Here is a 12,594-nt window from a genome sequence, read left to right on the forward strand (position 1 = left end):
TTCAAAGCACCCCTGACAGATGGCCATCTAGAATCCTTGAGTTGGAAGAGACCTCATGGGCCATCCAGTCCAACCCCCACCAAGAAGCAGGAATATTGCATTCAAAGCACCCCTGACAGATGGCCATCTAGAATCCTTGAGTTGGAAGAGACCTCATGGGCCATCCAGTCCAACCCCCGCCAAGAAGCAGGAATATTGCATTCAAAGCACCCCTGACAGATGGCCATCTAGAATCCTTGAGTTGGAAGAGACCTCATGGGCCATCCAGTCCGACCCCTGCAAAGAAGCAGGAATATTGCATTCAAAGCACCCCTGACAGATGGCCATCTAGAATCCTTGAGTTGGAAGAGACCTCATGGGCCATCCAGTCCAACCCCCGCCAAGAAGCAGGAATATTGCATTCAAAGCACCCCTGACAGATGGCCATCTAGAATCCTTGAGTTAGAAGAGACATCATGGGCCATCCAGTCCAACCCCCTGCCAAGAAGCAGGAATATTGCATTCAAAGCACTCCTGACAGATAGCCATCCAGCCTCTGTTTAAAAGCTTCCAAAGAAGGAGCCTCCACCACACTCCGAGGCAGAGAGTTCCACTGCTGAATGGCTCTCACAGTCAGGAAGTTCTTCCTCATGTTCAGATGGAATCTCCTTTCTTGTAGTTTGAAGCCATTGTTCCATTGCGTCCTAGTCTCCAGGGAAGCAGAGAACAAGCTTGCTCCCTCCTCCCTGTGGCTTCCCCTCACATATTTATACATGGCTATCATATCTCCTCTCAGCCTTCTCTTCTTCAGGCTAAACATGTCCAGTTCCTTAAGCCACTCCTCATAGGGCTTGTTCTCCAGACCCTTGATCATTTTAGTCGCCCTCCTCTGGACACATTCCAGCTTGTCAATATCTCTCTTGAATTGTGGTGCCCAGAATTGGACACAGTATTCCAGTTGTGGTCTTACCAAGGCAGAATAGAGGGGTAGCGTTACTTCCCTGGACCTAGACACTATGCTCCTATTGATGCAGGCCAAAATCCCATTGGCTTTTTTTGCCACCACATCACATTATTGGCTCATGCTTAACTTGCTCTCCACAAGGACTCCAAGATCTTTTTCACACGTACTGCTCTCGAGCCAGGCATTGTCCCCCATTCTGCATCTTTGCATTTCATAATTCAGACCTTCATGGCATGGAGACTCTGACAACGCTAGAGCACTTATATGTGTATTGTGCAAATTGGTGACTGTGTGTGTCAAAATGGTGGGGCACAATGGCACGGGGTTTGTGAATGAACGCAAAATAATGAAAAAGAAAGAAAGAAAGAAAGAAAGAAAGAAAGAAAGAAAGAGGGAGGATGACAACGACAACAATAACACTTTATTTGTATTCCTCCCTATCTCCTCAACGGGACTCAGACTGGATTACACAAACACAAAGGAAAACATTCAATGCCTAGAAACAACCAAACACGGACAAAGGTAAAGGCTTCCCCTTCCGGCTATGAGGGGTGGTGCTCACCTCTATTTCTAAGCCAAAGAGCCCGCATTGTCCATAGACACCTCCTAGGTCATGTGAGCAGCATGACTGCATGGAGCACCATTTACCTTCCCACCGAAGCAGTACCTATTGATCTACTCACATTTACATGTTTTCGAACTGCTAGGTTGGCAGAAGCTGGGGCTAATAGCAGGAGGTCACCCCGTCCCACAGATTCGAACCACCAACCTTTCGGTCAGCAAGTTCATCAGCTCAGTGGTTTAACCCATTGAGCCACCGCACCCCTGAGCTTGCCACCATGAGCTTCCTCTTGGTTCATAGGTCCCTGAATCATGATTCAAACCTCCATGGCATGGAGACCCTGACAGTGATAGAGCACTTATATGTGCACGTGCAAAGTTCTTGTGCAAATTGGTGACTGTGTGTTGGGATGGTGGGGCATAATGGCACGGTGTTTTGTGGATGAACGCGCAAGAACGAAACCTAGTAGTTCGAAAACATGCAAATGTGAGTAGATCAATAGGTGCTGCCTCAGTGGGAAGGTAAACGGCGCTCCATGCAGTCATGCCGGCCTCACGACCTAGGAGGTGTCTACGGACCACGCTGGCTCTTTGCAACCCCAGCAGTTCCAGGACCACTTGTCCAGCAGGGATGGTATTGCAGCTTCTGACCACCAGAGGGAGCATGCTTCCAAACAAAAACTTTGCTAGGTCTTACTTTCGGGGAGGTCTTATATTTCGCAATTCAGCAAAACCTCTACTAGGTCTTATTTTCAGGGGATGTCTTATTTTCAGGGAAACGGGGTATGTAGTACATGTGCAGGAACACACACAAGTACAAGTGGCCACAATACTTAACGATGATAAGTATTGTGGCCAGAAGTGCAATCATGTATTTGAACATTCTGAATTGATTTGTGGTTTGACCCAGGGCAGGAATGTGCATCTTTGAAATCCCTCCGTTGTTTGTTTTTCCATCCTTGCACTGCCTTCTTTGCTGTCCAAAACAGCATCCTTTGACCTATGTCCAACCACCAAAAAGACAGGGACAAACAGGAATTGTCCTGAGATAACCAAGGCAAATTCCACAGGCCCGGAGTTTGGAACTGCAAACAGATTGCTGTCGAGAGCAGTCACATTTTGGCTTGGCCATGGAAAGCCAGGAAAGCTGACAAAGGGAGGCGTGCCTCAGTTGTCCAAGGGCAGGACCTGGGCATCGTTACTGGAAAGTATGGTTGGCTGCATGAGAGGAGATTCCATCTGAACATGAGGAAGAACTTCCTGACTGTGAGAGCCGTTCAGCAGTGGAACTCTCTGTCCCGGAGTGTGGTGGAGGCTCCTTCTTTGGAGGCTTTTAAGCAGAGGCTGGATGGCCATCTGTCAGGGGTGATTTGAATGCAATATTCATGCTTCTTGGCAGAATGGGGTTGGACTGGATGGCCCATGAGGTCTCTTCCAACTCTTTGATTCTATGTGGAACAGATTCTCACAAATCCTCTCTTTGGGGTTGAGAGCAGGTATGGGCCAATTTGGGCCCTCCAGGTGTTTTGGACTCCAACTCCCACCATTCCTAACAGCCTCAGGCCCCTTCCTTTTCCTTCCTAATGGGGCCTCATCCGGGATTTGGAAAGGAAGTCCCTCATTTTGTCCTTCTGAATGTAAACAAAGGCTAAAGTGTCTGAAGGGGGAAAGGAAAGGACCTGAGGCTGTTAGGAATGGTGGGAGTTGGAGTCCAAAACGCCTACCCATGTCTCATATAGAGAGACACACAGGGGAAAGGGACATATGCAATGACCATCTTATAGTGTTCCCGGGGGAAAATAATGTAAGCAAGCTGTGAATGCGCATGGTATGTTTTGAACATATGGGACAGATGTGGCTTGACACAAAGAGATTGTGTGTGGAGTGGGGGTGGGGGGGACAGCATGGAGGTCATGTCTGGGGCACATGTCTGTGTCAGGAAAAAAAACAATATCTTTGGCACACAGCCTTCCCGTGTCTTCATTTACCTCTGGAGTTCTAACACATGGTGTCGTGTCCCTTGCAATCCTATTTGTGCCGCGCACCTAAGACATACCCACAAACACGAAGTACCCGCAATGGTCAGCCATATCGTTCCTGAGTGCAATTGGTATCTGTTTACCTACAGAAATAAGTTTTAATTTCCACTCCTGTCCACTTCAGCTTCTCTTAGCACAGTGTTTCTCAACCTGGGGGTCGGGACCCCTGAGGGGGTCGCGAGGGGGTGTCAGAGGGGTTGCCAAAGACCATAAGAAAACACAGTATTTTCTGATGGTCATGGGGATTCCATGTGGGAAGTTTGAGCCAATTCTATGGTTGGTGGAGTTCAGAATGTTCTTTGATTTTAATGAACTATAAATCCCAGCAACTACAACTCCCAAATGTCAAGATCTATTTTCATTTGGGCATATCGAGTATTCATGCCAAGTTTGGTCCAGATCCACCACTGCATGAGTCCACAGTGCTCTCTGGATATAGGTGAACTACAACTCCCAAACTCAAGGTCAATGCCTATCAAACCCTTCCAATGTTTTCCATTGGTCATGGGAGCCAAGTTTGGTTCAAATCCATCGCTGGTGGAGTTCGGAATGCTCTTTGATTATAAGTGAACTATAAATCCCAGCAACTACAACTCCCAAATAACAAAATCAATCCTCGCCCAACCCCACTAGCATTCACATTTGGGTGTATTGGGTATTTGTGCCCAGTTTGGTCCAGTGAATGAAAATGCATCCTGCATATCAGATATTTACATTATGTTTTATAACAGTAGTAAAATGACTGTTATGAAGTAGCAATGAAAACAATATTATGGTTGGGGGTCACCACAACATGGGGGACTGTATTAAGGGGTCACGCCATTAGGAAGGTTGAGAACCACTGTCTTAGCATATTCATAAATTAGGGGGGAACAAATTTAGAGCCCATAGTAAAGGTAAAAGTTTCCCCTGACATTAAGTCTAGCTGTATCCGACTCTGGGGAGTGGTGGTCATCTCCCATTCATAAGCCGAATAGCCGGCCGGCATTGTCCGTAGACACCTTCTAGGTTATGTGGGCCAGCATGACTGCACGGAACGCCGTTACCTTCCCGTAGAAGTGGTACTTATCGATCTATTCACATTTGCATGTCTTCGAACTGCTAGGTTGGCAGAAGCTGGGGCTAAGAACGGGAACTCACTCCATCCTGCAGATTCGAATGGCCAACCTTTGGGTCAGCAATTTCTGTAGCTCATGATTTTGTCATTTTGGGAGTTGTTGCTGGGATTTAAAGTTTACCTACAATCAAAGACCATTCTGAACTCCACCAACCATGACATTGAACCAAACTTGGCACACAGAGCTCCCAGGACCAACAGAAAATGCTGGAAGGGTTTGGTGGAGATTGACCTTGAGTTTTCGAGTTGTAGTTCACCTACATCCAGAGAGCATTGTGGACTCAAACAATGATGGATCTGGACCAAACTTGTCACAGATACTCAATATGCCCAAATGTGAACACTGAGGGAGTGGGGAAAATAGACCTTGACATTTGGGAGTTGTTGCTACTGGGATTTAAAGTTTACCTACAATCAAAGACCATTCTGAACTCCACCAACTATGACATTGGACCAAACTTGGCACACAGAGCTCCCAGGACCAACAGAAAATACTGGATGGGTTTGATGGGCATTGACCTTGAGTTGTGGAGCTGTAGTTCACCTACATCTAGAGAGCACTGCAGACTCAAACAATGATGGATCTGGACCAAACTTGGCACGGATACTCAATATGCCCATATGTGAACACTGAGGGAGTGGGGAAAATAGACCTTGACATTTGGGAGTTGTAGTTGCTGGATTTATAGTTCACCTACAATCAAACCCCACCAAGTATAGAATTGGGCCAAACTTCCTACACAGAACCCCCATGACCAACATAAAATACTGTGTTTCCTGATGCTCTTTGGCGACCCCTCTGACATCTCCTCATGACCCCCACAGCGGTTTTAAGTGCTGGGATTTATAGTTCACCTACAATCACAGTGCATTCTGAATGTCACCAACGATGGATTCGAACCAAATTTGGCACACAGAACTCTCATGACCAACAGAAAGTATTGGAAGGGTTTGGTGGACATTGACCTTGTGTTTTGGAGTTGTAGTTCACCTACATCCGGAGCGCACTGTGGACTCAAACAATGAAGGTTCTGGACCAAACATGGCATGAATACTCAATATGCCCAAATGTGAACACTGGTGGAGTTTGGGGGAAATAGACCTTGACAATTGGGAGTTGTAATTGCTGGGATTTATTGTTCACCTACAATCACACCGCATTCTGAACACCACCAACGATGGAATCAAACCAAACTTGGCACACAGCACTCCCATGACCAACAGAAAATATTGGAAGGGTTTGGTGGACATTGACCTTGATTTTTGGTGTTGTAGTTCACCTACATCCAGAGAGCACTGTGGAGTCAAACAATGATGGATCTGGACCAAACATGGCACAGATACTCAATATGCCCAGATGCGAACACTAGGGGAGTTTGGGGAAAATAGACCTTGACAATTGGGAGTTGTAGTTACTGGGATTTACAGTTCCCTTTCAATCAAAGAGCACACTGAATGCAACCCAAAATGGATCTGTATGAAACTTGGCATACTACCTACATGGTCAACATTGAATATTGATGGGATGGGGGGGGGGGCTGTTTGGGGAGTTGTAGTTCACCAACACCAAAAAGGAAGAGAAAGACAGGCAGAGAGATCTTCAGCCTTCCCTGCCAAAGGGGTTCCTTAGAACATCAGAAATAATGTGTTTTCTGATGGTCTTTGGCAACCCCTCTGAAACCCCCTTCATGACCCCTCCAGGTGTACTGACCCCCAGGTTGAGAAACACTGTCCTAAGTGGGTTGTTGTAGGTTTTTTCGGGCTATATGGCCATGATCTAGAGGCATTCTCTCCTGATGTTTCGCCTGCATCTATGGCAAGCATCCTCAGAGGTAGTGAGGTATCCTCACTACCTCTGAGGATGCTTGCCATAGATGCAGGCGAAACGTCAGGAGAGAATGCCCCTAGACCATGGCCATATAGCCTGAAAAAACCTACAACAACCCAGTGATTCCAGCCATGAAAGCCTTCGACAATACACTGTCCTAAGTGGTTCATAGGAGGAGATACCTTCAGACAGGTAAACAGTTTTGCTCCCATGTACTCTGGAAATAGGCTGAAAATGTGATGCAGAGGTGAAACACCGACAGTTTCCCACCTAGGGAATAAATAGTCGAGGCAGCCCCCTTTCCCATTTTGAATGTCCCTTGGAGCTGTCTGGCCCCACCCTGCCAGCAGCCAAACTTAGCTCTCAACCTCAGCTGTTCCAGAAATAGCCGTGGTCTTTGGCTTTCGTGTTTGTGTGTGTTGTGTGTGTGCTGCGCTTGCTGTTTGCTCACGGTTTGGCCCCGTCCTTCCCTGCCCAGAGCTAAAGGTTGGGAGGAGGGCACTTGGAATCCCACAGCTGTGCATTCCCATTGGGGTCCAAAGTGCAGCCATGTTTGGGGAAGGAAGAAAGGAAGGAGGAAGCATGGGAGCGCAAGCCGCCCACCTTCTCGCCAGGTCCGACTTTGGCACTGGACGGTGGGTGACGTGTGTGTCCAGGCGGGCGAGAGAGAGAGGCCCACACCGTCTGGGAGGAAGAGCACGGCCACTCTGACCTCATGGGCCCCCAAGGAGGAGGAGACAGGCCAGTGCGTCTGGCTTGAGCTTTGGCTTGTGGCGGGACGCAGACCCAGACACACTTGGGGAGGGCGGCGGGCGGGCGGGGAGGATTATATGGGCATCAATGGGTGAGTCACACAGAGGGAGCAGCACCCCTGTTTTCCTCCCTCTCGTGGGAAAAGGTTCCTTCTTCCTTGTGGCTCATTTCTTTCAGTGTCCATCACACTCAGCCAGGCATTGGGCGATTAGAGGTGCAGTGTTTGCTTTTTCCTCATTTTATGTTATTGCCGTGTTGGGTGAGAAACAGACGCTAACCCAAGTTGGCACGGACTTTAGTGAAAGTTACGAGGGTATCCGGAAAGTAAGGGTACAAGGTTTTTTTTAAGTACAAAGAATGAATACATGTCTATCTATACACATAATAATAATAATAATAATAATAATAATAATAATAATAATAATAATTTAATAACTGACACCTGACTTGGATCTGCGCGCATCATTCAAAAATACATCACACAGTCCTAGACGCTTGGGAAGTGTTCGACTTGTGATTCTGTGATACGAAATCCAGCATATAGATCTCGTTTGCTGTGACATACTGTGCTTTTGTGTCAATAATAATAATAATAATAATTTAATAATGGCTTTCATGGCTGGAATCACTCTGTTCTTGTGGGTTTTTTCGGGCTATATGGCCATGTTCTAGAGGCATTTCTCCTGACGTTTCGCCTGCATCTATGGCAAGCATCCTCAGAGGTGAGGTCTGGAGAACAAGCCCTATGAGGAGCGGCTTAGGGAACTGGGCATGTTTAGCCTGAAGAAGAGAAGGCTGAGAGGAGATATGATAGCCATGTATAAATATGTGAGAGGAAGCCACAGGGAGGAGGAGGGAGCAAGCTTGTTTTCTGCTTCCTTGGAGACTAGGACGCGGAACAATGGCTTCAAACTACAAGAGAGGAGATTCCATCTGAACATTAGGAAGAACTTCCTGACTGTGAGAGCCGTTCAGCAGTGGAACTCTCTGCCCCGGAGTGTGGTGGAGGCTCCTTCTTTGGAAGCTTTTAAGCAGAGGCTGGATGGCCATTTGTCAGGGGTGATTTGAATGCAATATTCCTGCTTCTTGGCAGAATGGGGTTGGACTGGATGGCCCATGAGGTCTCTTCCAACTCTTTGATTCTATGATTCTATGATTCTATGAATGCCTCTAGAACATGGCCATATAGCCCGAAAAAACCCACAAGAACTGACTAATTGAATAATAATTTGGAAACAATAAACATCGACAAAATCACGATCTGTCAACTGCAAAAGGCCACCTTACCTGGATCTGTGCACATCATTCGAAAATACATCACACAATCCTAGACACTTGGGAAGTCATCGAATTGTGATTTGCTGTGACATACTTTGCTTTTGTGTCAGTAAAATAATAATAATAACAACGACAATAACAACAACCCAGAGCAGAAGAGAAAACTGGCGAAAGAAGGCTCTCCACGGACAGTTCCTGGGAAAAATCGAGAGCCAAATTGACAAAGAAAAAACATGGCTGTGGCTAACAAGTGGGACTGTGAAAAAGGGGACAAAGGAAGGCCTGATTCTGGCAGCCCAAGAACACGCCATTTGAACCAAGGCCATCAAAGCCACGATTGAAAAATCAACGACAGATCATAGAATCATAGAATCATAGAATCAAAGAGTTGGAAGAGACCTCATGGGCCATCCAGTCCAACCCCCTGCCAAGAAGCAGGAATATTGCATTCAAATCACCCCTGACAAATGGCCATCCAGCCTCTGCTTAAAAGCTTCCAAAGAAGGAGCCTCCACCACACTCCGGGGCAGAGAGTTCCACTGCTGAACGGCTCTCACAGTCAGGAAGTTCTTCCTCATGTTCAGATGGAATCTCCTCTCTTGTAGTTTGAAGCCATTGTTCCGCGTCCTAGTCTCCAAGGAAGCAGAAAACAAGCTTGCTCCCTCCTCCCTGTGGCTTCCCCTCACATATTTATACATGGCTATCATATCTCCTCTCAGCCTTCTCTTCTTCAGGCTAAACATGCCCAGTTCCCTAAGCCGCTCCTCATAGGGCTTGTTCTCCAGACCCTTGATCATTTTAGTCGCCCTCCTCTGGACACATTCCAGCTTGTCAATATCTCTCTTGAATTGTGGTGCCCAGAATTGGACACAGTATTCCAGGTGTGGTCTAACCAAAGCAGAATAGAGGGGTAGCATTACTTCCTTAGATCTAGACACTAGGCTCCTCTTGATGCAGGCCAAAATCCCATTGGCTTTTTTTGCCGCCACATCACATTCCTGGCTCATGTTTAACTTGTTGTCCACCAGGACTCCAAGATCTTTTTCACACGTACTGCTCTCGAGCCAGGCGTCCCCCATTCTGTCTCTTTGCATTTCATTTTTGTAGACTCTGCAAGGAAGCAAATGTAGACTCTGCAAGGAAGGAATTGATCAGCAACTGAACAAGAGGTTTGGGAAGAATTCACTGTGATTTTTTGGACTCCAACTCCCACCATTCCTAACAGCCTCAGGCCCTTTCCTTTTCCCCCTCCGCCGCTTATGGGGCCTCAATTTTGCCCAATGCATGGTGTGGTGGTTTGACCATTCACCTTTGGGTTTGAATTTTCGTCCAGCCACGAAAACCCACTGGATGACTTTGTCCAAGTCACACTGTCTCAGCCTCAGGAAGACAGTGGCAGCAGATCTTGCTAAGGGGAGCACACAACAAATTGTCCATGCTGGATTTGCAGTCCCAGCTCGTTCAAACGCAAGGTTGCCAATTCATGTATGGTTGAGAATCCTCCAACCAAGTCAATGCAAATTAATTGTCGCAATATAGTTTCCAGTGCAAGCAATTCCACCAGGTCAGATATAATGCCTGGCATGATACAAACTATCCTTGGGTGTCGTTATGTTTCCTTTCCTTCATTCTCCATGTTTCCAAATGGCAGATGTATTGTGCTTTTAACCTGATCTGATCCCAAATGATTAAGGAATAATCACCCTGCCCTTTTTCTCTCCCTCCCCGTCTCTGTGTTCCAGACCTCATTGAAGTTCCGATGTGAAAGATGATTGGCGGCTACGCGAAGGAGGACGTCGTGTGATTGGCCGCCTTCAAGAGAGGAGAGCCAGCCTCAGCCACAAAGTAGGTTCACTTAGAATCCTAGAGTTGAAAGAGACCTCATGGGCCATCCAGTCCAACCCCATTCTGCGAAGAAGCAGGAATATTGCATTCAAAGCACCCCTGACAGATGGCCATCCAGCCTCTGCTTAAAAGCTTCCAAAGAAGGAGCCTCCACCACACTCCGGGGCAGAGAGTCCCACTGCTGAACGGCTCTCACAGTCAGGAAGTTCTTCCTCATGTTCAGATGGAATCTCCTTTCTTGTAGTTTGAAGCCATTGTTTCGCATCCTAGTCTCCAAAGAAGCAGAAAACAAGCTTGCTCCCTCCTCCCTGTGGCTTCCTCTCACATATTTATACATGGCTATCATATCTCCTCTCAGCCTTCTCTTCTTCAGGCTAAACATGCCCAGCTCCTTAAGCCGCTCCTCATAGGGGTTGTTTTCCAGACCCTTGATCATTTGGACACATTCCAGCTTGTCAATATCTCTCTTGAATTGTGGTGCCCAGAACTGGACACAATATTCCAGGTGTGGTCTAACCAAGGCAGAATAGAGCATGGGGAGCATGACTTCCCTAGATCTAGACACTATGCTCCTATTGATGCAGGCCAACATCCCATTGGCTTTTTTTGCCGTCACATCACATTGTTGGCTCATGTTTAACTTGCTGTCCACGAGGACTCCAAGATCTTTTTCACACGTCCTGCTCTCGAGCCAGGCATTGCCCCTCACTCTGTATTCCTCCTCCTCATTGCTGCCTGAGTTGAAAAGAAGCTACAGAGAACTTCTTTTCAACCTTTTCAAAGCTCCCTGCTTGAGCAGTGATGGCACAATCATCAGCATAGATGAAATTCTATCATCGTCCCCCATTCTGTATTCCTCCTCTTCATTGCTGCCTGAGTTGAAAAGAAGCTACAGAGAATTTCTTCTCAACCTTTTCAAAGCTCCCTGTTTGAGCAGTGATGGCACAATCATCAGCATAGATGAAACTCTCTGTCCTTTCTGGAAATAACCAATCATTTGTGTAAATGTTAAACATTTACCGGCTGTTAGGAATTGTGGGAGTTGAAGTCCAAGACACCTGGAGGGCCGAAGTTTGCCCAAGCACGAAACATAAGCTGTAAACGAGTCCTGAAAGATGGAAGCATATTCCTTCAACTTTGAATGACAGTCTCTTCTTCTTCTTCTTGTCTCTCCTTCCATTCTCTCCCTGACCCTGTCTCCCACTCCAGCGTTGTATGTGGTTGTGACTGGAAGAGAGGCTAAACCAGAGGACACGCAGCCAGCAAGCACTGGGTGGGGGCATCCATCGCTCCGATCCTGGGGGGGTGGAGGGTGGAGCACCAAGACGCATCCACTGCGGCAGAAGAGGTAAGAGCGAAATGCGGAAACAAGCAGTTAAGCAAGGCAGGGGAGTCGGCACAGCCGGATTTGGGGGTGTGCATAGAGAAATACGTGTGCATAGAGAGACCCTCCCCATAAATGTATAGCAGAGTCACTTGTTAGCAACAGTGTGACCCAGCACCAGTAGCCAAAAGTGACAAAAAGAACATAAACACACAGACCAATGTTATCTCTTCCATAGGGGGGGGTTTCTTTATAGCAAAATAATATGGCTGCACTGTTTACAAAAATGCGAGCCCTCGGTGGTGCAGCGCGTTAAAGCACTGAGCTGCTGAATTCACTGACCGAAAGGTCACAGGTTCGAATCCGGGGAGCGGGGTGAGCTCCCACTGTTAGCCCCAGCTTCTGCCAACCTAGCAGTTCGAAAACATCCAAATGTGAGTAGATCAATAGGTACCGCTCCAGCAGGAAGGTGGCACAGTGGGTTAAAGCCCACTGTGTGCATAGAGAGATACATGTGCAAAGAGAGACCCTCCCCATAAATGTATAGCAGAGTCACTTGTTAGCAGCAGTGTGACCCAGCACAAGTAGCCAAAAGTGACAAAAAGAACATAAACACACAGACCAATGTTGTCTCTTCCATAAGGGGGGTTTCTTTATAGCAAAATAATATGGTTGCACTATTTACAAAAATTGGTGCAGTGCGTTAAAGCACTGAGCTGCTGAATTCACTGACCAAAAGGTCACAGGTTCGAATCCGGGGAGTGGGGTGAGCTCCCACTGTTAGCCCCAGCTTCTGCCAACCCAGCAATTCAAAAACATGCAAATGTGAGTAGATCAATAGGTACCGCTCCAGCGGGAAGGTGGCGCAGTGGGTTAAAGCCCTGTGCCGACAGGACTGAAGACCGA

General features: G+C 47.2%; 1 protein-coding gene across 11 annotated transcripts in view; it reads left to right on the plus strand.

Moving 5' to 3' along the window:
• KDM6B (lysine demethylase 6B) overlaps window positions 1–12,594 on the plus strand; it is a 195,530-nt gene that overhangs the window by 116,689 nt on the left and 66,247 nt on the right. For all 11 annotated transcript variants that reach the window (XM_067469705.1, XM_067469707.1, XM_067469706.1 and 8 more), the window contains 2 exons: window positions 10,262–10,364; window positions 11,574–11,712. The gene's annotated coding sequence lies outside the window, so the exon portion shown is untranslated. The remainder of the gene's footprint in view (window positions 1–10,261; window positions 10,365–11,573; window positions 11,713–12,594) is intronic.

The sequence above is a fragment of the Anolis sagrei genome, chromosome 6, assembly GCF_037176765.1.
Source record: "Anolis sagrei isolate rAnoSag1 chromosome 6, rAnoSag1.mat, whole genome shotgun sequence".
NCBI classification, from domain to species: Eukaryota; Metazoa; Chordata; class Lepidosauria; order Squamata; family Dactyloidae; genus Anolis; species Anolis sagrei.